General features: G+C 42.9%; 1 long non-coding RNA gene across 1 annotated transcript; it reads left to right on the plus strand.

Moving 5' to 3' along the window:
• The first annotated feature begins 271 nt into the window (after positions 1 to 271).
• On the plus strand, positions 272 to 25,866 carry LOC148109797 (uncharacterized). The gene is made up of 3 exons (XR_015724667.1): positions 272 to 650; positions 24,509 to 24,580; positions 25,800 to 25,866. It is a non-coding gene; the product is annotated as an uncharacterized LOC148109797 (long non-coding RNA).
• The last annotated feature ends 798 nt before the right edge of the window (positions 25,867 to 26,664 follow it).

Below are 26,664 nucleotides of genomic sequence, written 5' to 3' on the forward strand. Positions count from 1 at the left end.
CCCCCACGTCCACTCGCAGCCCGTCCCGGAGGCAGGACGGCGCGTCTCACCTCGGCTCCCCCGCTGCGCTGGCGGCCCCGACCGCTTCCAGGTCCGGTGGCACCACACACCAGTCGGAACCTGGCGCGCGAACCCCGGGGCCGGCCGGACCCCGCCCCCCCGGACTGCTCCCGCCTCCGGGGCGGGGCCTCGGGCAGCCCCCCTCCCACCCGCCCCTTCCGGGAGGGGCCTGCGAGTCAACGCGACCCGCCGAGAGGGGAGGTGGGTGCGAGCCACGCGCGCCGGGCTCCGCAAACGCCGGCCCGCCGCCAGCTGACGCGGCCTTTGCTCGGCGCCAGGCCGCGGCGGGGCTGAGGGGGAGCGTCCCGGCGCTGGCGCCACACCGAGCGAAAAGCTCCCGCGCCTTGGGAGGTGGCGCCTGGGCCACGCGGAGCCGCCCCGGCCGCTGCTCGCCCGCCCTCGACGCCACGGCTTCTCCTGGGGCCCGCGGGGATCGTCCCCGCGTCCGGGCAGGTCTTCCCCCTGCCGGCTGAGCCGCCACGGACACTGCACCTTTGTGGCGCCGCGAGAACCTCCCAAACTTCCGTGGAACTGTCCGTCTGCCTCGCTGCCTCCTCAGCGGGGAGATGGCAGCACTGCGCCAGACCACGGTGAGTTCCGTGACCTCGCAGAAAGCAAAGGTGTCAGGGAACCTAAGGCCCCACGGAGGGTGGCACGGACGAGGGTCCGAAGACGCGCCGGGCGGCGGGAGGGAATGGCTTCTGAGCGGGAGGCATTCATGACAGGGCTCGGATGAGCTCCTTGTGACAGGTGAGAAGAGATGGCAGAGGGTCTCAGGTCACCAGAATTGGTGCGATGGCAGCCAGATGTGAGGGCCCCATTGCTGGAGCACAGAGGGAGTGCAGAGCAGATTAGACTGAGGAAGGGAGGTCCTTGAGGGACCTAAAGGGAAACCAGCCCCTAGTCCCTGCTCCTTCCTGCCTCCAGTCACTCAGTCAAGGTCTGGATGCCCTTGGGGGGCAGGGGATGCAGGGACAGAAGGTGACAGGCTCTGTGCTTTTCCTCAGGTTTTGGAGCAGCTATTACACAAATAAGGTTGTAAAGAAAAAAAATTATGGTAAATCTGAGGGGGGAAAAGCTGGGTCAGAACATACATTAGAAGATCCGCAAAGCAAAACTTTTCTTTTGGGGAATATGGAAACGAGACATCAAATTCCTAACGTGAGCATTTATATAGCTGTAGTGAAAGAGAAGCTTGGAGGAAAATTTGTAGCCAAAAATGGTTATGTTGGGGGGAAAATGGTGAAAATAAATGAGTTAATAATTAACCTAAAATATTTGAAAAGGAATACTAAAATGAAACCCAAAGAAAATGAAAGGGAGAATATTTTAGAGAAAAAATAAATACAACAAAAAACACTAAAACAATAAAACAAAGCCAAAAGTTATTTGAAAAGATTATTAATATAGATAATATGCTAATGAAATTGATTATAAAACAAGACAGTGCTTCCCAATGTTTATTATTATTATTATTACCTCCCCCAGAAGCTTTTTAAAGTTTTTTCCTTCACAGACCCCCATGAAATTTTAATACCAAGAATTTACTGTATATTTCTTTATGTACTGTGCTTTATAATTAAAAGTCAAAAGACTAATTTTCACCCCCTTGGGGCAATATGCTCCCTGTTGTGAATGCAATAAATAAGGAAAGACCCAAGTAATATTAGGAAGTCAAAAGACACAACTACAGATAGAGCAGAAATATAAAACTCAAACATATTCTGAACAACTTTATACCAATATATGGAAACAAATGTCCAAATTCCTAGAAAAAAGGGTACCTAAATGACTGATAAAAGAAATACAAGCACAAAATAATCCAGTGTGTTCGCCTGCTCAGACTGCCATAACAAAGCACCACAAAAAAGTTCCTCCCCTTATGACACCAGACCTATAAGATGAGAGCCACATTCTTATGACCTCCTTTAACCTGACTCACCTCCTTGTGGTATAGAGTATAACCAAAGACAGTCACATTAAATGTTAGAGCTTCATAATATGAATTGAGGTTGGGGGGCACAATTCTGTCCATAATGTTCCGGAAACATTAAATAAATGATATCAGTAGTTTAAAAAATTCTCACAAAGGAAACACCAGGCACAGATGATATTATAGCACATATACACAGAGCAGATTGTTGGGATCACATTGAAAGTATTTCCAAGATCTTGGAAGGAAAGTAAAAACATGCTAAGCACATTTTCTGAGGCTATTATTACTTAATAAACCAGTTACGGACAGCACAAGGATAAGAAATTACAGATCAGCCTCACTCATGTTCATAGATGAAAAAAAAAATTCTAAACGAATAGTAAACTCAATCCAGCAGTGTTTACAAAAATTATCATGGCCAAGTTGGGTTTATTTATAAAATATTAAAATTGGTGTTACATACATTAATGTAATTAATCATATTAATAAATTACTGGAGAAAAATTAAATTCATCACAAAATATAAAGAAAAAGAATTTAGATAAAATTCAGCACTCATTCAGGATTTCTGGCAAACTAAGAAGAGTAGTGAAACTGGCTAATTTGTTAGAAGATGTCCAGCAAAAGAAGTATTCCTTCTAAAATCAAGAATGCCTCTATCACAGCTTCCAGTCAACATGTCATTGGAGAACTAGTCAGCACAGTGTTTTTTGGGTTTTGTTTTTTATAGAAACCCAAATGGCTCTGCAGATATATTTTATTTTTTTAAATTTTTTTATTACATTATGTTAGTCACCATACAGTGCATCATTAGTTTTTGATGTAGTGTTCCATGATTCGTTGTTTGTGTATAACACCCAGGGCTCCATGCAATATGCTCTACAGATATATGTGAGAATAAAGGGTTTAGCAATTTAGGTGAACAATCAATAAATTAATAAATGTGTCCACAACACCAATTAACAGTTTAAAAACTTTATTTTTTAAAATGCCATTTATAATAGCAGCTATATATATGTATGTAAATATATGTGTATATATGCATGCATGTATGTAAGCACACATGTATATGTATATATACAGTATAGGAAAGGCATGTGACAAAACAGTTTAAGATCTTCGTAGGGAACTTTATATGAAAGGCATTAAAAAAGACCAAACAAATAGAGACATTGCCATAGGTGAGGCTGGATGGCAATTTCAAATCCTTTCAAATGTATCTATATATTTAATGTTATTGTAATTAAATATTAAGAGGGTTTGGGGGAGTGCAGAATCGATGAGCTGATTCTAAAATTTACATGAAAGAACAAGTGGCTATAAGAAAAATAAGGTGGATGATTTATCCTGCCCCTGCTAGGGCTTGATGTAGAACTCTGTATTTTAAATTAGTAACGGATGCCCTGTGTGTATCAGATTTGGCTGGCCTGTCTTCTGATAACACCCTTCCCCCCAATCTGATCAGCTTAAAAGCACAAACTTTATTTTCCACCCATATTTCTCACTCTCCCACATACACGTATCCACCTCAGGTTCCCAGGAGGGCACCGTACAACACAGTTGCTCAGGGACCAGGCTGTTGGGTCCACCTGAATCATACCTACATTCTTAATGTTTCTGTCCAGAAGTGGCACGTGTACTTCTGTTAACATTTCACCAGTGGAATCAAGTCCAAGCCTGCCATGACCGCAGTAAGGAAGCACAATCCTACCCTACAAGAGGAAAGCACAGCAAGGAAAAGTAATACAGTGGTCCACACTATAATAATTAAGACAGTGTGGTATTGACACTATCAGTATAAACCAACAGATGGGTAAATGGAATGGGTAAGAGAGCACAAAACCACATCCACACCTACATGGGACTTGCAGTACATCAGAGGCGACACGCAAATCATTCAGAAGATGGAATAGTCAACAAATGGAAAAGGATGATACTGAGACATATGTATGGGAAAACATGAAGCTAGATCCCTGGCACAAATCATACTTACTAATTAATTACAGTTGGATCAAAAACTTCAATGTGAAATAAAAGCTTTAAAACTTTTAAGATAAAGTGTGTCTCACCTTAACGGAAGAAAATTACTTAATGAAAATACAAAATCCTGCAAATCTTAAAAGTGAAAAACAAGCCAGAGGCCAAAAGAAAATACTTGCAACAATCGATAAAGGATTAGTATCCAAAATGTATAAGGAATGCTAAGGAATCAATATGAAAAGCATGAACACCTGAATCGGAGAATGGATACAGGTAAGAACAAGCACTTCACAAAGAAAGAAAAATGAATGCCCCAAAATCTCTTGAACAGAAAATCAATTCCATCAGAAATTATGGAAATGCAAATTCAGACCATGATGAGCTGTCTAATCAATAGAGAAGTATGCAAAAGTGTGACAATACCAAGTGCCATGAAGGATGTGAAACAAAGCTACTATGCTAATGACAGATGCATACCAATCTTATCAATTCCAAAATATCATTTAAGATATTCCATGGTTTTAAATACCATGCCAAAAAGGAAAACAAAAACCGCCTTTTTATCACTTGTAATTTTTATCACTTGTAATTTTTATGTAATAAGCATTGAAAGATCTATTTTAAACTTAGAAGGATTATTAGTATATATCACTCTTGTTTTGGGCATAAAAAATGAAGAGAATAAAATCAGCGAATTTCTAAATGCTTTTTACATTGCATACTGACTTTTTGCAATCACTTTTGACCCAGAGTTGTCCACGCCTGTGTTTTTCCATGAAGCACAGGCAAGCCATCCCCACTCAGCCCTCTCTGCATTTCTGATCCACAGAACCTGTGCACATAGGAAATGGTTCTCTTGTATGTCTCTACACTTGGGTGGTTTGTTACACAGCAGTACCTAACCGGAATGTCCCTCATTCACAAAGGACTTTGGAATGCTTGCACAAACCTTCTAGACCTTCTAGATCCTTCCATGTCCATGGGTGACTTCAGTGTTCATACCAGTGATCATTACTATACTCTAGTTTCATAGTTCCTGGACCTCCTCACCCCCTGGGATGTCCTCATCTAAGCCACCTCAGCTTCCTGCTTTGAGTTATAAAAAGGCAGGGTCTTGACGATTTTAATAGCCACCTGGAGGGTTTGGGATAAGGGACAAATGGTGGCCTCATCTTACCCCTCATACAAAGATCCCATGACTCCCACCTGGGGTTGTCAACAGGCAGAACAGTGAGCAGAGCTGCAGGTCACAAAGTCACCATGCCAACCCTCCTGTCCCTCATAAGGGACATCACAGGGATTTCTGCCTCTGTGGGTCAGGGGAAGGGCCACTCAGGTAGTGGGGTCATCGCCCCAGAGCCAGGCACTTGCCTCTTCTGCCCAAGGGCAGGTACCAGGTGGAGGCTCTCAGAGCACCTTAGGGAAAGAGCTGGAGGGAGCAAAGCCCCAGGGCACGGGGATTAGGGGGAGAGAGTGGATGAGGCAGAGGCCTGTGGTGGCTGGGCATGGCCAGCACTAATCCCACCCCTGCCCCAGGAGAGAGTGGGGCCTCAGGGGCGGCTAAGAAAATAGGGAGCAGCAGCGTCTGGGTCCCAGGCCCTGCACTCTCTCTACTCCTGCTCCTGTTGCTGCCACCTCCACTGCTGAGCACAGGGAGTTTCCTGTACCACCTCCCAGACTGGGGAAACTTCCACCAGGGCACCAGTCACTACAGGAGCAAAGAACAGAAGCTGGGCACCTGCGAGGGTGCCTTTAACCTTTTCTTCCTCATGGACACGTGAGCAGCTCTCCCATCCTGGCCCTGGGTGTCCCTCGGGGCACCTCTGACCTCAGGGCATGAAGTGGCACAAGGGGAAAGGAGAGGTAGAGACAGTCTTAACCACACCCAATAAAATTCCCTTTTCCTGAGGCAGAAGGAATGCCCCAAGAATTTGTTCCCTGGGACTTTTCCTTTTGGAAAGGAAAAAAGACCACTATAGGGTTTCTGGGTGGCTCTCAGTCCCTCCTCTGACATGGCCAGGATCTGTGACCTGCATGTTCCTTAAACACCTGGAGGGCCAGGTGATTGCTAGAAGCTCCTTCTCAGCAGTTACTAGAAGTTCTCTGGGTTTCAATATCTGTGTGGTTTTTTGCTTGTGTTGCTTTTTCGCCCATGTGGATTCTGTTTTTACTGGGTGCCAGAGAGATTGCCCTGTTGCTTCTGTCAGGCATTCTCAGAGTGTCACTGCTTAGAAAGTCCTTTGTTTTCCTGCCAGAGTTTTTGCTTCTTTCTTCAACCACTTGGAGGCCACATTCTGGTTTGTGTGCACTTCCAGAACAGCTAGGTCTGACCAGGTGTTGTCCTGAGAAGCTGGGCTGTGCATTAGGCACCCTGTGGCCCTCAAAGAAGGAAAGGGGGTGGATTTTCACACTTGGAGAGATTGGAGACGTTGCCTTGTTTCCATTTCCAACTTGTCTGTTGGATTGACCCATTCAATAATAATAGTATGACTGTCAATAATGTCATTGTTGAAGCCATTTTGGTTTCTAAAGCCCTTCCACTGTACTTCTATCATCCTCAAAACCATCCTGGGATGTAGAGTAGGAAAGGCATTTTGCATTTTCAATCTCCTGGAAAGGGGACAGGATTTAGAGGTTGGATAAAGTAACCCCAAGGCTGGTGGGTGAGTCCAAAGGCCCCCTCCTCCACCATCCTGTTACAGTGCCCTTAATCATGCCCTTAGTCTCTGCTTTTAAGCTCAGTGTGGGCACAACCAGCCATGGGATGCATTGGGAAGTATTCGGGTATAGGTGGGACCTGTGAAATAATATTAATTAAGCAATTTCTACATGCCTGTGATGTGCTGAACTAAGCCTCCCAAATCTTAGAGATGTGGATTCTATTTCTGTATTTTTTTTTCATTTTATTTTATTTTATTTTATTTCTGTATGATAGGATGATGAAACTGACTCTGGGAGGGATCAGTGATTTGTGCAATGTCCATTGAGTCAGTTTGCTGCAAAAGATTAGACAGTGAGAGAATGCTCCCTTTCCTCTCTTCTGAGGAGGGTGTGCAGTGGGGGCACAAGAAAGGTGCCAGAGAAATGGCTTCCTGAACAAAGATGTTCCCACTTCTTGTCCCTTTCATAGCCCTGCTCTTTCCTCCTTTAGCTTTTAAATGCTGGGAGATGGTACTGTTCTCTCTGATCGCAGCTGGCCGCAGCTATATGTTGATGTGAAGGGTATAGACCTCACTCTGAAGGCTGGGAGGACAAGGAAGGAAGGGGAGCAATCAAATCCCCTGTACCCTCACTCACGCTCCAGGATTAAGGCTACTCTACAGGCCCCCAACCCTTATTGTCAGTTCTGACATGCTATTCCAGCTAGGCAGAACTGAATCCTGCTGGATGCACAGATGAGAGGAGGAGCTGAGGGTGTCCATGAAAGAGCCCTTACACACCCCTTTCCTAGCCCTGGGCCATCAGTAAGGAGTCTGGCTAGAGCCTGCCTCTGGTTAGCCTGGCAAGGCTTGTCTGAAACCACAGCAAACTCCTCAGCCCCAGAGAAATAACACCATCTCCCTGGGACCTGTACATAACTAGTCTGGTTGAAGAAGGCCTTTCTTACTGCCTTTGAGGGCCAGCTTGATGAGAAATTCCTGGAAGGTGAGGACATATTCCCTCCAGCATTTCTTCCTGCTGCTCTCAGGGGAAGGGGAGTAATGACCACTCAGGGGGCAGCCCCAGTTTTGCAGTCAGGCAGACTGCACTCACCAGTCACCCCCTGAACAACTTGCTTCACCTCTCTGTGCCTCAATGTCCCCCTCTGTATGATGGGGATCTTCATACCCAACTTGCCAGGTTGTGACAAGGATGAAGGGGAGTTTGTAAAGCAGTTTGTCCAGCATGGCATCAGGTGGAATCGTGGAAGATGAGTATAAAATGCTGCCAGGGAAGGCAGAGTCAGGCATGCTGGCGCTGGGGACTCCCTGGCACTGCAGGGGCGCCTGACACAGCCCTGACTCCCTGGTTCAGCTCTCTTCCGATGTGCCCTTTGGGGTGGCAGGATATAGGTCAAATGCCTCTGCTGGTGACACTCCCAAGGTTCTCTGGGGCCTTTCATCCATGTGATGAGCAGCCCTGTTCATTCATTCATTCCCTTAACAATTCATCCACTCACAAATAATGTCTAAGCAACTGATATGCATCAGTCACTATTTGGGTGTGGAGGTAAGGCAGCAACAAAACTGGACAAAGTCCCTGTTCTGGAGTTTCCATGACAAGAGAGGGAATAAATAGGAGAGGAAGTAGTGTGTTAGATGGGAGAAGCAGCAGGGAAAAATCAGGGCAGGAGGATGGGAAGTGCTGAGGGAGGGGCCTTTCTGATGAGGTGGTCAGGGAAGGCAGGGCTGACAGACCAAAAGGTGAGGGGGATGAGGGTGTGTTTGAGCATAGGGGGCATGCAACTAGATCTTGGTCTGAAAGGATCACAATTGAGGGGGCTGAAGGACAGAACCTGCAGGAGACCAGTGCAGAGGCTGGTACAGGGATCCAGGGAGATGATGGTGGTGTGGACCAGTGGGGTAGGGGTGGAGGTGCTGAGTGGCCAGACTCTGGATCTATCTTGAGGGATCCAGACAGATTGGATGGGGAGCCCAGGTGTGGCCTTAGACAGGGAAAAGGGGAAGGGAGAAAAGCAGCTTCATCACTGAGTCTTCCTCTCCACTGTGGATAAATGTTACCTATTTCACTGATGAGGAAAAAAGGTCACTCAGGGCCAGGACAGGAATGACTCCCCTAAAGCCCTCAGATGGGAAGACATGGAGCAGGAATTGAAACCCTGGAATGTCTTCCTTCAAAGCTGATTCCAAAGTCTCCGAGGCTGGGTGGGTCCCTGAGAATCCCTGTGGTGGTCTTGGAGGCAAACACAGCCTGTCACCTGCAGGAAGGTCTTGAGTGGTTCACTTCCACCTTATTCATTAGATTCATTAGGTTGAATTGGATGAAAATTAGTGAGCCCCGCCATTGCCACAGGATTGACTCCCTTTGAGGGCCAGGGAACTCCAGGCTAAGGAAATGGCCTGTGTAAAGGCCTGAGTGTGAGACCTCAGGTGATCCTAGAGTGTGAGGAGGGAGGAGCGTTGAGAAGGAGGAAGAAGGAAGGGGCAGGCCAATGGTGGGCCCTTGGACCTATCTGAGCGGTGTGTGTTATACCTCAAGGGCATCTGGGGGATTCACTGAAAGAAATACTTTTATCAGAGGAGAGATGGATCAGATCTGTGTTCTTAAAAGAACCCCTTATATTCCTTGGGGAGTAGATAGGAAAGGGGGAAGGATGGCATCATGAGTGGAATTAAAGGGGGAAACCGTAAGAGTTCCCCGGAAGCCTGAGAGGCTGGGAAAAAACAAGTGGGAAACCAGATCAGGTATGCCCAATGAGAGAAGAGGGAGACAGACCCCATCAAAGCTCCTACATATGTGGCACAGTTGGAATAGAACGGGCTGGCATAGACAAGAGAGGCAGAGCTTTGGATCCATCATGCCAGCAACATGGGCATGTCACTGTGAGTGCATTGCGGTTGACAGGTCTCACAGCTGCTGTTCTTTCCTGATGTTAAAAGATAAACTGAGACACTTTGTAATTTTTAAGAATTAAAGTATACACGGATTTACATCAAATCACACCGAACTTAAGTTTTTAGGAACACTGCATTGGCAGGATCCAGTGCCGAGATTTATATAGAGAAGATGTAAAAGAAAAGCAAAGAAATTATTTGAATATTATAGTTTAAGTAGTTACCTTATTTGGGAAAAGCCTACTTTGCTGTTTTTTACTGGTTTTCTCATATAGGCTACCAAAGCATTAGGACCACGTTAGTCTAATGACCTTTTTCCATAGATACTTTGGAGTGGCATATTTTGCTACCTGTCATTCATTAACCTTTTTTTTGAAAATTCCCCAGAAGTTTCACAGTCTAGAAGTTCAGTTGATGGTTTGTTCCATCTCACTGAGGTTGTCCCTTCCTCTTGAGAATAGGTCAGTTCAGTTAAACATGGGTATCTCATTTAAGGAGGTGGTGCTACACATGGGCTCCCAAAGTTAGACCTAGACCATGTGAGCAATCAGGTATTTAGTAAGATGCATTTTAATGAAAACAAAAGAAAAGTTAATGGTTAGAGCAGACTACAAATCAGGTTCTGAGTCCAGAAAGCTTTAAATTGAGAAGGTGTGCAGATATAGGGCTCCTAAATGTGAGCTCAAAGCATCTTGTGTAGTTTGAATGTTCCTCGTGATGTCAATGAGTGTTCAAATGATTGTTCTGAGTGGCCTACCCAGCAACACACACACGTTTTCTGTGCATGAGCCATTGTGTTGATTTCTGTGATGTTTATATCAAGTTATCCAGCTCAGTTTGCAGGGCTTTGGGAAAAGAGCAGGTTTGATCTTAGTGATTCTAAACCAGAAGGATGGGAGAAAATTGGAAGCATTAGATTAGAGAACTGTAGATGGATATTGGAGGAAAGCAGAAGAATTTAGGATCCATTACATTTTACAGGTAGATGGCAACACCTCAAAGACAATGAACAGGTCTAGCTAGAATCTGATATCCATGAGGGTGTGTTATAGTTTTTACTGAAACATAATCTTCCTCTCTACCTCTATCCAAATTTCTAGCGAAAATAATCTCAGTAAGACTAATTTGTTTGCAAAATCACTCTAGTCTCATTAAACTGGGCTTAACTATTTCCATAAGTGCAGGAAGAATAATGATTTTATGCATAATCTCAGATATGATATACCAGTTAAAGCTTTGATGATATCTAAGAGGACTTATTGTTTCCATTAAGGTCCACCTGGTTTTTAAATCTGGTAATAAGGAATCTTTGATTAGATTTTGTCATTGTTGTTTTTTGTGGTTTTGTGATTAGATTTTTTAAAGCTAAGAAGCCAAACCAATCACTTCCCTGATTTCATCCTGTCAGAAGGAAATCAGATTCTTATGTAGCTTACACAAATACCTATATCATCATGTAAAGTAAGACTACTCAAGGGGCGCCTGGGTGGCTCAGTCAGTTGAGCATCCAACTCTTGGTTTTGGCTCAGGTCATGATCTCAGAGTCCTGAGATCAAGCCCCGCATCTGGCTCTGCACAGTCTGCTTGGGATTCTCTCCCTCTCCACCTCTACCCCTCCCTTCACTCTCTCAGAATAATAAATAAATAAATAAATAAATAAATAAATAAATAAATAAATAATCTTTTTAAAAAAGAATACTCAATAAGAATTTCTGAAGAATAGAGGGATCAGCTAGAGAGAAAAAGATATTTTATTTTCAGTCAAGAGTTTGTTTACTGAATTTCTATAAATTATAGGTAGATTAAAAGAAAGTAAAAAGGACTCCTTAAATCTGGGGGGAAACAGAAAAACCAACAATGCTTGAAAAAAAAGGTCATACATTGATAATAATCCCCATGAGTTCTTCTAGTCCTATGTAATTAATTCTTGATTAATGTTTCTTGAGTTAGAAATTTTATGATTCCATCAGTTTCTCCATTAGCATTCAGAAAATTCTTCCGCAGTTCAGTGATCTCATCTTAAAGTTATCTGAAACTTGACCCTGGAAAGTTATCAGAAAGGGTCCTTTCCATAAATCTCTTTGAAGAGAAACTACTTCTGCAAAAGCACAAGTGTAAAGCAATAACTGTCTATAAATGTCAAAAGACTTCAAAGCTTAAAAGCAGCCAATATTAAAGCTCTAATGAGGGTTCATTACAATGCAATTGACAAGGAAATTTCATTTTTCTGTGACATACATTTTAAGATCATAATTAGAATTATGACTGATAACATAATACCAAGACATTGATTTCAAGGAATTCCATACAATTTCTGGAACGCTTACCTTAATAACATAGTTCCATACAAATACAATCTAAAAAGGGTTTAACATATCTTCTTCTTTGACAAGGCTTCCCTTGTAATTCAACATGTCAAACTAGCATAATTAGTTTAACATGTCTCACTTATAAGGAGAGAGAAAAAATATTTTGAGATGTTCCAGGGACCCTCTTAAATATCCCAAAGTTATTTTGAGGTCAAAAAGACTTATTTTGAAATTGATTAAGAGAAGTTTATTTAAAAAATCGGATATCGCAATGGTGGAGGAAAGACGGTGGAAGAGTAGGGGACCTCGTTTCATCTGGTCCCTTGAATTTAGCTAGATAACTATCAAATCATTCTGAACACCCATGAATTCAACCTGAGATGTAGGAAAAGGATATCTGGAACTCTGCAAGTAGAAAAGCGACCACTTTTTGCAAGGTAGGAGGCGCAGAGAAATGAATCTGAGGGGAGATATCAGAAGATAAATGGAGGGGGGAGGGAGCCTCTGTAAGCTGGCTACCAGAAAGTGATATAGCCCCAGAGGATAAAATCAGAACCCTTAGAAATCTGCTCCAGTGAGAGACATCCCTGCCTGAAAGGTGCTCAGGGGATGAAATGGGAAGATTTCTAGGTGGGACAGTGTGGTCTCAGGATCCCCGGAGTCACAGAATTAACAAGGGTGCCTGAGCAGGTCGAGTTCCCAAGCAGTGGAGCAGGGAAACTGGTCATGGTCAGTGAGCCCAGGAGGGGGCTCTCAGTTCAATTTGCCATAAACTGCAAGCTGGGCCAGTCAGGTGACTGGTCTGCCTGTGGACCCTGCAGAGGACTGGAAAACAGAGACCCTCCACCATCCCCTGGGAGGGGTGGAATGGGTGCGCACACGATCTGGTAACTGCTTTCAGCACCAGGGCTGTACAAGAGCAATAATGCTGGACCCTACGACTTCCCCCTGGAGGATCGCTGTGGGCATGCACCACGGAGTCTGCAGAGTTCAGCACACACAAAAGTGAAGACCATTTATCCCAGAGGGTATACTAAAGATAGGGGACCATGTCTTTCACCCCTGGGGTTGGAAATCAGGTGCAGCCAGTTTCATTTTGATCCTCTGAAGAGGCACGGAAAGCCTTCAGGGAACAAACGCCACTCAGAGGACCAGCTTACACTGAGCCCAGCCCCCTGGCAAGGGGCGGGGCAACTCCACCCAGGCAAAGACATCTAAGAAGCAGCACAGCAGTACCCTCCCTCAGAAGACCAACTGGAAGAAGAGGTGCACAGCAAGTTTATAAACCCCACAAGAATGTAAAACTCCAGTGCTAGGGGAAAATAGTATACAGACTTTGAGGTTTTTTTCCTCATGATTCGTTTATCTTTCAGTTTAAAATTCTCCATTTCTTTTTTCTCTTTTTTCCCTTTTCAACTACTTTCTTATTTTACCAACACTTTGTTTTTAAGTCTTTTTTTAACTTTCATTTTTTACATTTACATTTTATAGATGCATCATCATTTTTGGCTTCCTTTCACTCTATTTAATTTTATTTTTGTATATATATAAGTTTTGCTTTCTTTACAATTTTGGGATTTAGTTTCTTCTAACACATAGACCAAAATACATTCAGGAACAAGTGGATCACCCTGTTTTGTCCACCCCATGAGATTATATTCTCTCTTCCCCTCCCCCAGCCCCCCTCACTCCCTGTTTTTCATTTTTCTTTTGCTTATTCTTTTGCTTTTCTGTTTTGGTTTCTGACCTCTTTGGATTTGTCTAGTGTGTATTTTCTTGAGTCATGGTTGGTATTTTTGATTCTGTTCACTCGTTCATCCATTCTTCTCTGGGAAAAATGACTAGGAGGAGGAATTCACAACAAAAGAAAGAGGTTATACTCTCTGGATGTCAGACCTGGAACTCAAGATAACAATTATAAAGTTACTAGTAGGACTGGAAAAAAACATAAAAGACACTCAAGGATCTCTTAGTGCAGAAAGGAGATTTAATTAAGCCAAAATTAAAAATTCTCTAACTGAGATGCAGTCTAAATTGGATGCTCTAGCAGCTAGGGTAAATGAGGCAGAAGAGAGAGTCAGTGACATAGAAGACAAATTGATGGAAAGAAAGGAAGCTGAGGTAAAGAGAGAAAAACAACTAAAAGGCATGAAGAGAGGCTTTAAGAAATCAGTGATGCTACAAAACCTACCGACATCAGAATTATTGGGGTGCTTGAGGGTGAAGACAGAAAGAGAGGGCCAGAAGATGTATTTGAGCAAATCATAGCTGAAAACTTCCCTAATCTGGGGAAGGAAACTAGCATTCCTATCCAAGAGGTAGAGAGGACCCCTCCCCAAATCAATAAAAATAGATCAACACCCCGACATATAATAGTAAAGCTTGCAGATTTCAGAGATAAAGAGAAAATCCTGAAAGAAGCTCGAGAAAAAGAGGTTCATAACCTACAGAGGTAGGAACATCATTAGACTTGCATCAGACCTATCTACAGAGACATGGCAGGCCAGAAGGGGCTGTCATGATATATTCAGGGTACTAAAAAAGAAAAACATGCAGCCAAGAATATTTTATCCAGCAAGGATGTCATTCAGAATGGAAGGAGAGATAAAGAGCTTCCAGGATAAACAGAAACTGAAAGAATATGTGACCACCAAGCCAGCCCTGCAAGAAATACTAAGGGAGGGGGGGAATCCTGTAAGTGAGGACAGAGCCTAAGAGTAACATAAACCAGAAAGAAACAGACAATCTACAGAAACAGGGACTTTACAGGTAATACATGGCACTAAATTCATATCTTTCAATAGTTACTTTGAATGTAAATGGGCTAAATGCCCCAATCAAAGGACACAGAGTATCAGATTGGATAAAAAAGTAAGACCCATCCATAGGCTGTGTACAAGAGACTCACTTTAGACCTAAAGTCACCTCCAGACTGAAAATGAGGGGGTGGAGAATCATTTATCGTGCTAATGTACCTCGAAAGAAAGCTGGGATAGCAATCTTCATATCAAACAAATTAGATATTAAACCAAAGACTGTAGTAAGAGAAGAAGAGGGACACTATATCATACTTAAAGGATCTACCCAACAAAAAGATCTAACAATTCTAAATATTTATGCTCCTAATTTGGGAGCAGCCAATTATATCAACCAATTAATAACCAAATCAAAGAAACACATAGATAATAATATAATAATGGTAGGGAACTTCTATACCCCACTCACAGCAATGGACAGATCACCTAACCAGAAGATAAACAAGGAAACAAGGGCTTTAAATGAGGCATTGGACCAGGTGGACTTCATAGATATATACAGAGCATTCCATCCTGAAACAACAGAATGCACATTCTTCTTGAGTGCACATGTAACTTTCTCCAGAATGGATCACATACTGGATCACAAATCAGGTCTCAACTGACACCCAAAGATTGGGATTATTCCTTGCATATTTTCAGAACACAGTGCTTTGAAACTTGAACTCAGTCATAAGAGGAAATTTGGAAGGAACTCCAACACTTGGAGGTTAAAGAGCATTCTACTAAAGAATGAATGGAGAAAGGGGAACCCTCCTACACTATCAGTGGGAATGCAAGCTGGTGCAGCTACCCTGGAAAACAGTATGGAGGCTCCTCAAAAAGTTGAAAGTAGAGCTACCCTATGACCCAGCAATTGCACTACTGGGTATTTACCCTAAAGATACAAATGTAGTGATCCGAAGGGGCACCTGCACCCCAATGTAAACATATAGCAGCAATGTCCACAATAGCCAAACTATGGAAAGAGCCCAAATGTCCATCAACAGATGAATGGATAAAGAAGATGTGATATATACACACAATGGAATATTATGCAGCCATCAAAAAATGAAATCTTGCTATTTGCAACAATGTAGATGGAACTAGAGGGTATTATGCTAAGCAAAATAAGTCAATCAGAGAAAGACAATTATCATATGCTCTTACTGATATGTGGAATTTAATAAAGAAGGCAGAGGATCATAGGGGAAGAGAGGGAAAAATGAAAGAAGATGAAACCAGAGAGGGAGACAAACCAGAAGAGACTCTTAATCTCAGGAAACAAACTGAGGGTTGCTGGAGGGGAGGGGATGGGGTGATGGGGTGGCCTGGTGATGGACATTGGAGAGGGTATTTGTTGTGGTGAGCACTGTGTATTGTGTAAGACTGATGAATCACAGCCCTGTACCCCTGAAACAAATAATACATTATATGTTAATTTTTAAAAAAGAATGAATGGGTCAACCAGGAAATTAAAGAGGAATTTTAAAAATTCATAGAAACAAATGAAAATGAAAACACAACTGTTCAAAACCTTTGGGATACAGGAAAGGCGGTACTAAGGGGAAAGGCGGTACTAAGGGTACTAAGGCTTGCAATCCAAGCCTCTCTCAAAAAATTGGAAAAATCTCAAATACACAAATACACAAATCTCAAATACACAATGACCTTACACCTAAAGGAGCTGGAGAAAGAACAGCAAATAAAGCCTAAACCAAGCAGGAGAAGAGAAATAAGATTAGAACAGATATCAATGAAATAGAAACCAGAAGAACAGTAGAATAGATCAGTGAAACTAGAAGCTGGTTCATTGAAAGAATTAATAAGATCAGTAAAACCCTATCCAGATTATCAAAAAGAAAAGAGAAAGGACCCAAGTTATAAAGTCATGAATGAAAGAGGAGAGATCACGACTGACACCAATGAAATACAATGAATTTTAAGAATGTATTATGAGCAACTATATGCCAACAAATTAGGCAATTTGGAAGAAATGGGTGCATTCCTGGAAATTAATAAACTACCAAAACTGAAACAGGAAGAAATAGAAGATCTGTACAGACCCATAACCAGCAGGAAAATTGAAGCAGTAATCAAAACCTCCCAAAAAACAAGTGTCCAGGGCCAGATGGCTTCCAAGGGGAATTCTTCCAAACGTTTAAAGAAGAAATAATACCTATTCTACTGAAGCTGTTTCAAAAAATAGAAACGGAAGGAAAATTTCCAAACCCCTTCTATGAGGCCAGCATCACCTTGATCCCAAAACCAGACAAAGACCCCAACAAAAAGGAGAATTACAGACAAATATCCCTAATGAACATGGATGTGAAAATACTCACCCATACTAGCCAAAAGGATCCAACAGTACATTAAAAGGATTATTCACCAAACCAAGTGGGATTTATTCCTGGACTGCAAGGGTGGTTCAACACTCAAAAATCAATCAATGTGATACATCACATTAATAAAAGTAAGGACAAGAATCATATGATTCTCTCAATTGAAAAGTAAGGACAAGAATCATATGATTCTCTCAATTGATGCAGAAAGAGCATTTGACGAAATACAACATCCTTTCTTGATTAAAACTCTTCACAGTGTAGGGGTAGAGGGAACATACCTCAATATCATAAAAGCCATCTACAAAAACCCCACAGCCAAAATCATTCTCAATGGGGAAAAACAGAGAGGTTTTACCCTAAGGTTGGGAACAGGACAGGGATGCCCACTCTCACCATTATTGTTCAACATAGTACTAGAAGTCCAAGCCTCAGCAATCAGACAGCAAAAGGAAATCAAAGGCATTCAAATTGGCAAAGAAGAAGTCAAACTCTCAGTCTTTGCAGATGACATGATACTTTATGTGGAAAACCCAAAAGACTCCACCCCAAAATTGCTAGACTCATACAGGAATTCAACAATGTGGCAGGATACAAAATCAATGCACAGAAATCAGTTGCATTTCTATACACTAAAAATGAGACTGAAGAAAGAGAAATTAAGGAATCAATCCCATTTACAATTGCACCAAAGACCATAAGATACCTAGGAATGTACTTAACCAAAGAGGTAAAGGATCTGTACTCTAAAAACTACAGAACACTTATGAAAGAAATTGAGGCAGACACAAAAACATTCCATGCTCATGAACTGGAAGAATAAACATTGTTAAAATATTTATACTACCCAGAGCAATCTACACATTCAATGCAATCCCTATCAAAATATCGTCAACTGTTTTCACACACCTGGAACAAATAATCTTAAAGGCCCTGAATAGCGAAGGAAATGTTGGAAAAGAAAGCCAATGCTGGCCGCATCACAAAGCCTGATTTCAAGCTATATTGCAAAGCTGTGATCATGAAGACAGCATGGTACTGGCACAAAAACAGACACATAGACCAATGGAACAGAATAGAGAACCCAGACATAGACCCTCAACTCGATAGTTAACTAATCTTTGACAAAGTAGGGAGGAATATCCAGTGGAAAAAGAACAGTCTCTTACATAAATGATGCTGGGAAAATTGGACAGTCACATGCTGAAGAATGAAACTGGACCTACACCATACACAAAGATAAACTCAAAATGGATGAAAGACCTAGACGGGAGACAGGAATCCGTCAAAATCCTAAAGGAGAGCACAGGCAGCAAACTCTTCGACCTCAGACACAGCAACTTCTTGCTAGAAACGTCTCCAAAGGCAAGGGAAATCAGAGAGGGAAACAAACCGTGAGAGACTCTTAACTATGGGAAACAAACTGAGGGTTGCTGAAGGGGAGGTGGGTGAAGGATGGGGTAACTGGGTAATGGGCATTAAAGAGGGCACATGATGTGGAGCACTGGGTGTTATATGCAACTGATGAATCGTTGAACACTACATCTGAAACTAATGATGCACAGTGTGTTGGCTAATTGAATTTAAATAATTTTTAAAAACCAAAAGGCATAAACACTTGATTAAATATGATCTGGGTTATCTATTCAAACAAAGTGACAAAGATTTCTAAAGCAAACACAGTTACCTAGTTGTGAAAAACCATAACTCTTATAAAAAGCCTTAGCTCTTTCAATAGAGGAGCCTCAATTCTCCCAAGTAATCAAAGGCCTGAAAATGGCAACATGAAACACAGGAAAATATTTTGGTAAGCACAGAATATTTGTTTTGAAGATAGATTACAAAAAGGATAAAGAACAATCTTTAATAATCTCTTATTAAGAGTACACCAATAGTCCAAGAAAACTTTCTTTGACAAATGAAAGAGAATTATGTTTTAATTTTGTACGGGCACACTCTTGGTTTCAAAGCTAATTTTTAAAGTTGTTATAACAAATTTAGTCAATTTTAACCACCTGGACCACAGGAGATTTTTTTCTCTCTTCCTTCTTTTTAGTTCCATTTAGTTTTAACCGTTATTCCTCCTTTTTTCATTCCAAATGAGTAGTTATTCTCCTTTAAACCGATTTACTTTTTCCCTTAACAAAAGTACCTTTCCATGACTCATAACTTATCTTACCAAAAACACATCCTATTCTTCCTGTGTGGAGTCATTTTCTTTATTATTTCTAGTGGCTCTAATTACATATGTTGATTAGAATAATTCACCCTTGGGGTGCCTGGGTGGCTCAGTCGTTAAGTGTCTGCCTTCGGCTCAGGGCGTGATCCCGGCGTTCTGGGATCAAGCCCCACGTCAGGCTCCTCCGCTGGACCCCTGCTGCTTCCTTTCCCACTCCCCCTGCTTGTGTTCCCTCTCTCACTGTCTGTCTCTATCTCTATCGAATAAATAAATAAAATCTTAAAAAAAAGAATAATTCACCCTTAGAAACCTTAATTTCTAGTGAAAACCCAAGAAGTAAGCATTTATAGACTGTTACAGAAGCAATCTGTAGATTGGCAGATTTATGAATACATTTCATAATTTCTGGAAGTGTATCCTTCCTCATAGGAATTTTTTCAGTGTGGCACATCTTTATGAACAAACCCAAATATCTTTAGTTCCTCTCTAATAAGCCAAAAGAAGATAAACCTATGTTATCAAATTGTTTCAGTATTTTATCTTCTTTGGAAATTATTTGGAAAAGGCAGTCTGTATGTGTGCAGTCTTTTTTTTTTTTTAAAGATTTTATTTATTTATTTGACACAGAGAGAGATAGCCAGTGAGGGAGAGAACACAAGCAGGGGGACTGGGAGAGGAAGAAGCAGGCTCCCAGCAGAGCAGGAAACCTGATGCGGGGCTCGATCCCAGGACCCCGGGATCATGCCCTGAGCCGAAGGCAGATGCTTAACTACTGAGCCACCCAGGCGCCCCATGTGTGCAGTCTTTTAACCCCCATTCAGCCACATGAGAATAGACCTTAGATCTGGAGTACTTCCTGACACAAAGAGATAAAAAGCCCATACAGCCCCTCAGGCTTATCACTTTGACTGGATATATTGTTGTTTGTTTAACTTTCTAAATATTCTTTTGTCTCTGCTTAAAGGATATGCATCATATGGCACCTGGCCAATCCATTGTTATACCTATCTTCTGTGGAGAGAGGCAAGATTCCTTCCACTACGGCAGGAGAGTTGTGCTTAGGCCAGTCGCCATGCCTTAGCCACCAGGAGAGACCCACTGGACATGGGGACAAGTGCCCACTAGTGAAGTTGATCTTGTCCTCTCTCTTTATGTCAGTAAAGCATTGTTCCATCCGGTGCTTGACTATTGTGTTTTCCTTGGTAACTCTAATACCAAGATGCACTGATCAGAAGTGTTAAGAGTTCCCTCCTGGGGATTGGTAACTGGTGTTTGGTACTGTACTCCCTTGGGACTGGTGCAGAGGATAGGTGGGCTTTGAACTTCTAGAGTATCTTTCCGTTCTTGTAAAGACTCAGTTTGTAAGATGAGTGTCATTGTTTTTATTCCTCAAAGAACTGGATTGCAGTCTGAAAGATACCAAGGGGCTGACCCATCTTCTAAGTATTATACTATCTTCAATTTGCTTCTTTGTGCCTGGGGGAAGATTTTCTCCACATTCTCACTGCATTTGTTATCTTTGGTCTTTCTGATGATAGCCATTCTAACAGGTATGAGCCGATATCTCATTGCAGTTTTGATTTAAGTTTCCCTGGTGATGAGTGATGCTGAACACCTTTACATGGAACACTTAGCCATTTGACTATCTTCTTTGGAAAAATGTCTCCTCAGATCCTTTATATAGTTTTTCATTGGCTTAATTGATTTTTACCTTGAGTATATACTTAGGATAGTTGCTTTAAGTCTCTTTTTTAATTTAAATTCAATTAGCAAACATATAGTAGTACATCATTGGTTTCAGATGTAGTGTTCAATAATTTATCAGTTGCATATAACACCCAACGCTCATCGCATCACATGCCCTCCTTAATGCCCATCACCCCGTTACCCCATCCCCCGTCCACCTCCCCATTAGCAACCCTCAGTTTGTTTTCTATAGTTAAGAGTCTCTCATGGTGTTTCTCCCTCTCTGATGACTTCCATTCAGATTTCCCTCCCTTCCCCTATGATCCTCTGTACTGTTTCTTATATTCCACATATGAGTGAAACCATATGATAATCACCCTTCTCTGATTAACTTATTTCACTTAGCATAATACCCTCCAGTTCCAGGTACATCAATGTAAATAGTAAGTATTCATCATTTCTGATGGCTGAGTAATATTCCATGGTGTATATATACCACATCTTCTTTATGCATTCATCTGTCGAAGGACATCTTAGCTCTTTCCACAATTTGGCTATTGTGGACGTTGCTGCTATGAACATTGGAGTGCAGGTGCCCCTTCATTTCACTCCATCTATATCTTTGGGGTAAATACCCAGTAGTGCAATTGCTGGGTCATAAAGTAGCTCTATTTTTAACTTCTTGGAGAAGCTCCACGCTGTTTTCCAGAGTGGCTATAGCAGCCGTAGTCTGATGCCTTTACTTCCTCAAGGAAAATTTATTTAGTTCTTTGAGTGAACATTGTTCTTCTATTTCTTTGTACATTTTGTGATTTTTACTGTAGTTGAAAATTCGGTTGTTCTTTTGTATAATAATTTTTTATTATGTTATCTTAGTCACCATACAGTACATCCTTAGTTTTTGATGTAATGTTCCATGATTCATTATTTGCATATAACACCCAGTGTACCATGCAATACGTGCCCTCCTTAATACCCATCACCGGCCTATCCCAGTCCCCCACCCTCCTCCCCTCTGAAGCCCTCAGTTTGTTTCCCAGAGTCCATAGTCTCTCATGGTTCATTCCACCTTCTGTTTACCCCTCCCCCTTCATTCTTTCTACCAATCTTCCTGCTACTTCTTATGTTCCATAAATGAGTGAAACCATATGATAATTGTCTTTCTCTGCTTGACTTATTTCACTTAGCATAATCTCCTCCAGTCCCATCCATGTTGCTGCACATGTTGGGTAATCGTTCTTTCTGATGGCTGAGTAATTTTTTATTATTATAATGTAGTAACTGTAAAAATAAGATTTTCTTGAAAAAATGAATTTCTCACCGGTCTCAGGGGTGTTTTGCTCTTGTTTGTTATTATAGACATGTGTAGAAGTTCATTTGTTTTGAGATTTTTCCAAATTACTTTTTCAAAAAATGTATCATGTGTGGGGACACTGGAGTTTCTGTTCCTTTAGCTAATTTTCAGCTAATGTTTTGACAGAGATTCCTTTGAATGCCAGCAGTCTGAACCAAATAGAAAAACACCACAATATTAACACACACACACACACACACACACACACACACACACACACACACGAGCACCTCTTCCAATATTGCAGATGTTATTTAGTGGGCATTCCTTTACCATTTAGCTAGGCTTGCTCTGAGCCTAGGGATCAACCCAAGGTGAAAGCTTAAGGTCTTTACAGAATATGCTTCTGGCTGGGCATATGCATAGATTTCTAAATTTATCTGTGTTCACAACTGCTTTTGAACATCCCAGATTAAGCCCAGCAAGTTTAGAGAAGAGATGTACATAATAATTATAAGTAAGGTCCACACTGCTCCCTCTGGTTCAAGGAGAACTTGGAACTGGACCACCGATCAAAACTCAAACTGCCACCAGTCTAGAAAAAGAGTGGGGGAAGCATGATTTAAAATGCCACCAAACTTTCCTAGTGTTATAGGATGTCCTTCACCTTTATTGCCCATGGTTCTTGGTCACGTTGCTTTGAAAAATGAAGAGGTAGATCAAACAAAGAATGGTGGGAAACAGAGCAAAGTTTATTGAGCCACAGTAAAGTGATAGTACAAAGCTCCCAAAGAGGGAGGGGACCCGAGAGGGTTGCCACTGAGGGGATTTCTAAGTCTGGGGGTTTTTATGGGCTTGTTGGTGGGCTGTTTTAATCTGATTAACCCTCCCTGCACCTGTCATCCATTCAGGTTTTTGTCATCTATCACATGGGAAAGGGTGGAGGGATCCTTCCAGGGTGGTATAAAATCCTAGTAAGGGTGGTTTCCTCTTAGGGCAGGGGACACTTGTGCCTGCCTGCCTTTCTTCCAACTATCCTCCATCAGTGTCACCCCAGTCTCCCAAGTCCAATGGGGAGAGCATGGGCCTTACAACTAGATCTGGGTTCAGATCCAAGCTACCCACGGAAATTGTGCCAAATTCTTTGACCTATGAGAGCCTCAGTTTTCTCGACTGTAAAATGGAAATAATTTTGATATTACAAGGCTGTTCTGGAATTGGAAATCATGAATATAATGTGCCTCATATATATATGCTCCATGAATGATAATCCTGACATACTTAGGATCATCTATCCTTAGTTCCCTCACCATCTATTGACAGTTTCAGAAGCAGTTTAGAGGAGGCAGAAGGAATGGTGCAGTGGAGAAGGATGCTTTTGGGTGTGTGGGACACACATGTAAACACATGTGAACATGATATTCGGGGTGTAAATGAACATAGGGATCATTGGAAGAAAAGGAAGAGCCTCTTTGTGGGTTTCTCTGACTCATACGACATGGAAAAGGCATGAACCATCACAGATCCAGGGAAAGAGTCCAGGTATCAGCACCAGCCTGTTTCAGTCTAACCATTCACAGAACCCCGACAAAAACACTTAGTCAATAAGCCTCCACAATTTGGAATTGTGCAGACCTGCAGAGATAGGGCATTACTAAGAACTTTGAACCCTGGGCAGCTAGGGCACAGTTAAGTGCTTCCCAACTAGGCCGATGGGGTCTTCATGAGGCACCAACCTTCTGTACCCTCCTACTCTCTATCCAGGGATTAACATGGAATCAAAGAGAATAAGAAACTGAAAGTAGGGACAGGAGGCACCTGTGGCTTCCCTGCTGGTTGGAGCATTATGACACCAGGACAGCACTGTCCTGGGCCTATTCCAGCCCCTCCCCTGGCAGTGGGGCTGAAAAAGTCCTCCTGTTTCCAGAGCGGCTCAGCTTTGCAGGCTGATAGGAAAGAGGGAAATAAAATAGTCCTAGTAGCACATCCTCTGTGGCTGAGGCCAGGGCTTCTACCGACGTGTTGGTAAGTGGGGAGCCAAGAGAACAATGTATCAGAATCACTGGGGACTTTTCCATCCTCCTTCCTTCCTTGCCTAACAACCCCCATCTAACATGACCAGCCATCCGGGTTTGCACCACAAGTCCCTCATCCTCAAGCATGGGTCTATGTGGTCATCCTTCCCATCACTTACACTGATGATAGTCACCACCAAGGTGACCCACTAAGGTTGCTGAGGGTGTGTGGCAGACATCAGCTATGTGGGCTGGGGATAAGCTTGCTAAAGGGACTGTGAGAGGTGGGGAGGCAGAAATGCTGCTTATCTGTTGGAGGCACGTAATCCTTCTGATCAATGTTGTTTTGGTTTTCAGGTCAGAAACTGCAAAAGAATCCTGGAAAGAAATTCACAAACTTGTGGAGGAACTGATGAAGAGGTTCACAAAGTAGGCTTGAGCCAGGCAGAGTACACAGCTCTTCAGCTCCGTGGGCATGAGCATCCCTCGGGTCAGGAGCATAGAGCCCAGGGCAGTGTCTTGAAACAGGAAAGGAGTACAGATCGCAGTCATTCTATTGGGTCATGTCAGCTTTGACTGGCTCCTGCCTGAGAGTCAGGCCATGTTGCTGGGGCTACAGTCTGCCCTTGAGGACCTAACAGATTAGGAAACAAGCAAACCAGTAGTAGTAAATAAACACTTGATTAAATGATGCCAGGGGCCAAAGGAAAAGGCAAAGGACTTGCAGCAACTTTAAGGAAAAGTTAAGAATTCACAGAAAAAAGTCAAGGATGGCTTCCCAGGGGATGTGAAATTTGATCTATTTCTTGAAGAATGGGAAAAACAGGGTAACAGGAACCATCACGGAGACTTCTTGTGGAGTGAGAGGTCCATTTGGGTGCAGAATAGGGTTAACTCAGGGGAGGGCTGAGAGATGAAGCCAGATGGGTCAGCTTGGAGCCAAAACACAGTGGCTCATAGTGTCAGGCCATAGGGCTTGAAATTTCTGCTGTGAGCTATAGGAAGCCACAGATGATTCTTATTTAGGGGTCTGACAATATCAAAGTTGTGCTCCAGGAAGAAAAGTCTGATAATAGTGGTAAAATGAGTTGGGAGAAGAACCAAGAGCAGTTTAGCTAAGGAAGAATGAGAGTCAGTAGACCAGAAAACAGTGACCAAGGGGAGGAAATGAAGGGATGTATATGAATGGCCATCAAGAGGGAGAAAAACTTTTTGAGAAGAGTGGGAAGTGGGGAAGGAGTTAGGAAGAGGGAAGGGGATCCAAAATATATTGCAGTAGAGGAGAGGCCATTTGGGAGGCCCTCATGCAGGAGTGTGAAGTTGTCTATCTCCTTGAGTTGCACTGTGCACATGCTCGGTGTGTGTGTGTGTGTGTGTGTGTGTGTGTGTGTGTGTGTGTCTTGGAGAGAGTGTAAGGGTGGATCAGGATGCTATTCTCGCACATTCTTCCAGGAAGGCTGTCCATCTCACAGGCCTCAGAATTTCATTGCTAAAGTTACAGGAAGTTGTGGGATTTGGAAAGTGGGCCCCAAAAGAGAAGAGTTGAGGTGGGGGCAAGGAAACTGTCATGCACTCCCTCCCTGACTGTCACTGGCTTCACTTTGAGACTGTGTCGATGGCTTCTCACAAGCATGTCCTTCCTCCCCAGCCCAAACCTGAAGATCTCCATAGTCACCTACTCTTCACAGAGCTACACCCAAAGGAAACTCACCACAGACAGGCAAGTGCCACATTGACCGCTAAGGCAGGCATAGTGGGTGAAACCCCAGAAAGATCAAGGGAGCTGAGGGGTTCCCCGAGACCACAGTGGGAAACCCACTGGTGTGTGCATGGGCTGGCCTGGGATTCCTTCACTGTGCACCCTGACCCCAAGCTCTGACTCCCCACTTTCCTCTGACCCCTGGCTGCTCTGAGAATTGCCAACCATGTACTGCTAGACCATCCCTGCCTCTCTAAGCCCTGTCATCTCATGTCCTGAGTCCTCCTTTCTGTGCTCTTGTTCTTAGAAGAGGCTGCCTGTGAGGACTCCCTGTATGGGGTAGGACAGATGTGTGACTTATTTATGCACATTGCCAATGTTGGGCATGTGCTGTTGTGTGTCCCTCTCTGCCCTGGGCCAGCAGGGCAGGAAGAGACAACGTCAGTACCAGGGCGGAAGGGATGGGAAGTATCAAAGTGTTGATGGGTCTCAGTGAAGCAGATCTTGGTCCCTTAATGGGTCTGAGACAGGGGAGCCAATGAGTGGGGTCCTGAACACCAAGCTGAGATAGAATGATTGAGGTGCGTCATGGTGGGCCAAGCAGTTTTCTCAAAAACCTGAAGACAGAAAGGTATGGAGTTTCTGAGTGGCTGAAAGATTAAGATTCTCAGGGACATAAATGACTGAAACCCAATTTAGAGAGGGTGAAGGACCAAAAAGAGGTTGAGCACTCTTAGGACTGGATGGACCCAGAATTTGTGACAGAGGGGCACCATACAGTACCATGGAGAGAAACCAGGAGCAGCAGGGTGGT

The sequence above is a fragment of the Ursus americanus genome, chromosome 6 (assembly GCF_024610735.1).
Source record: "Ursus americanus isolate L20-20 chromosome 6, mUrsAme1.1.p, whole genome shotgun sequence".
NCBI classification, from domain to species: domain Eukaryota; kingdom Metazoa; phylum Chordata; class Mammalia; order Carnivora; family Ursidae; genus Ursus; species Ursus americanus.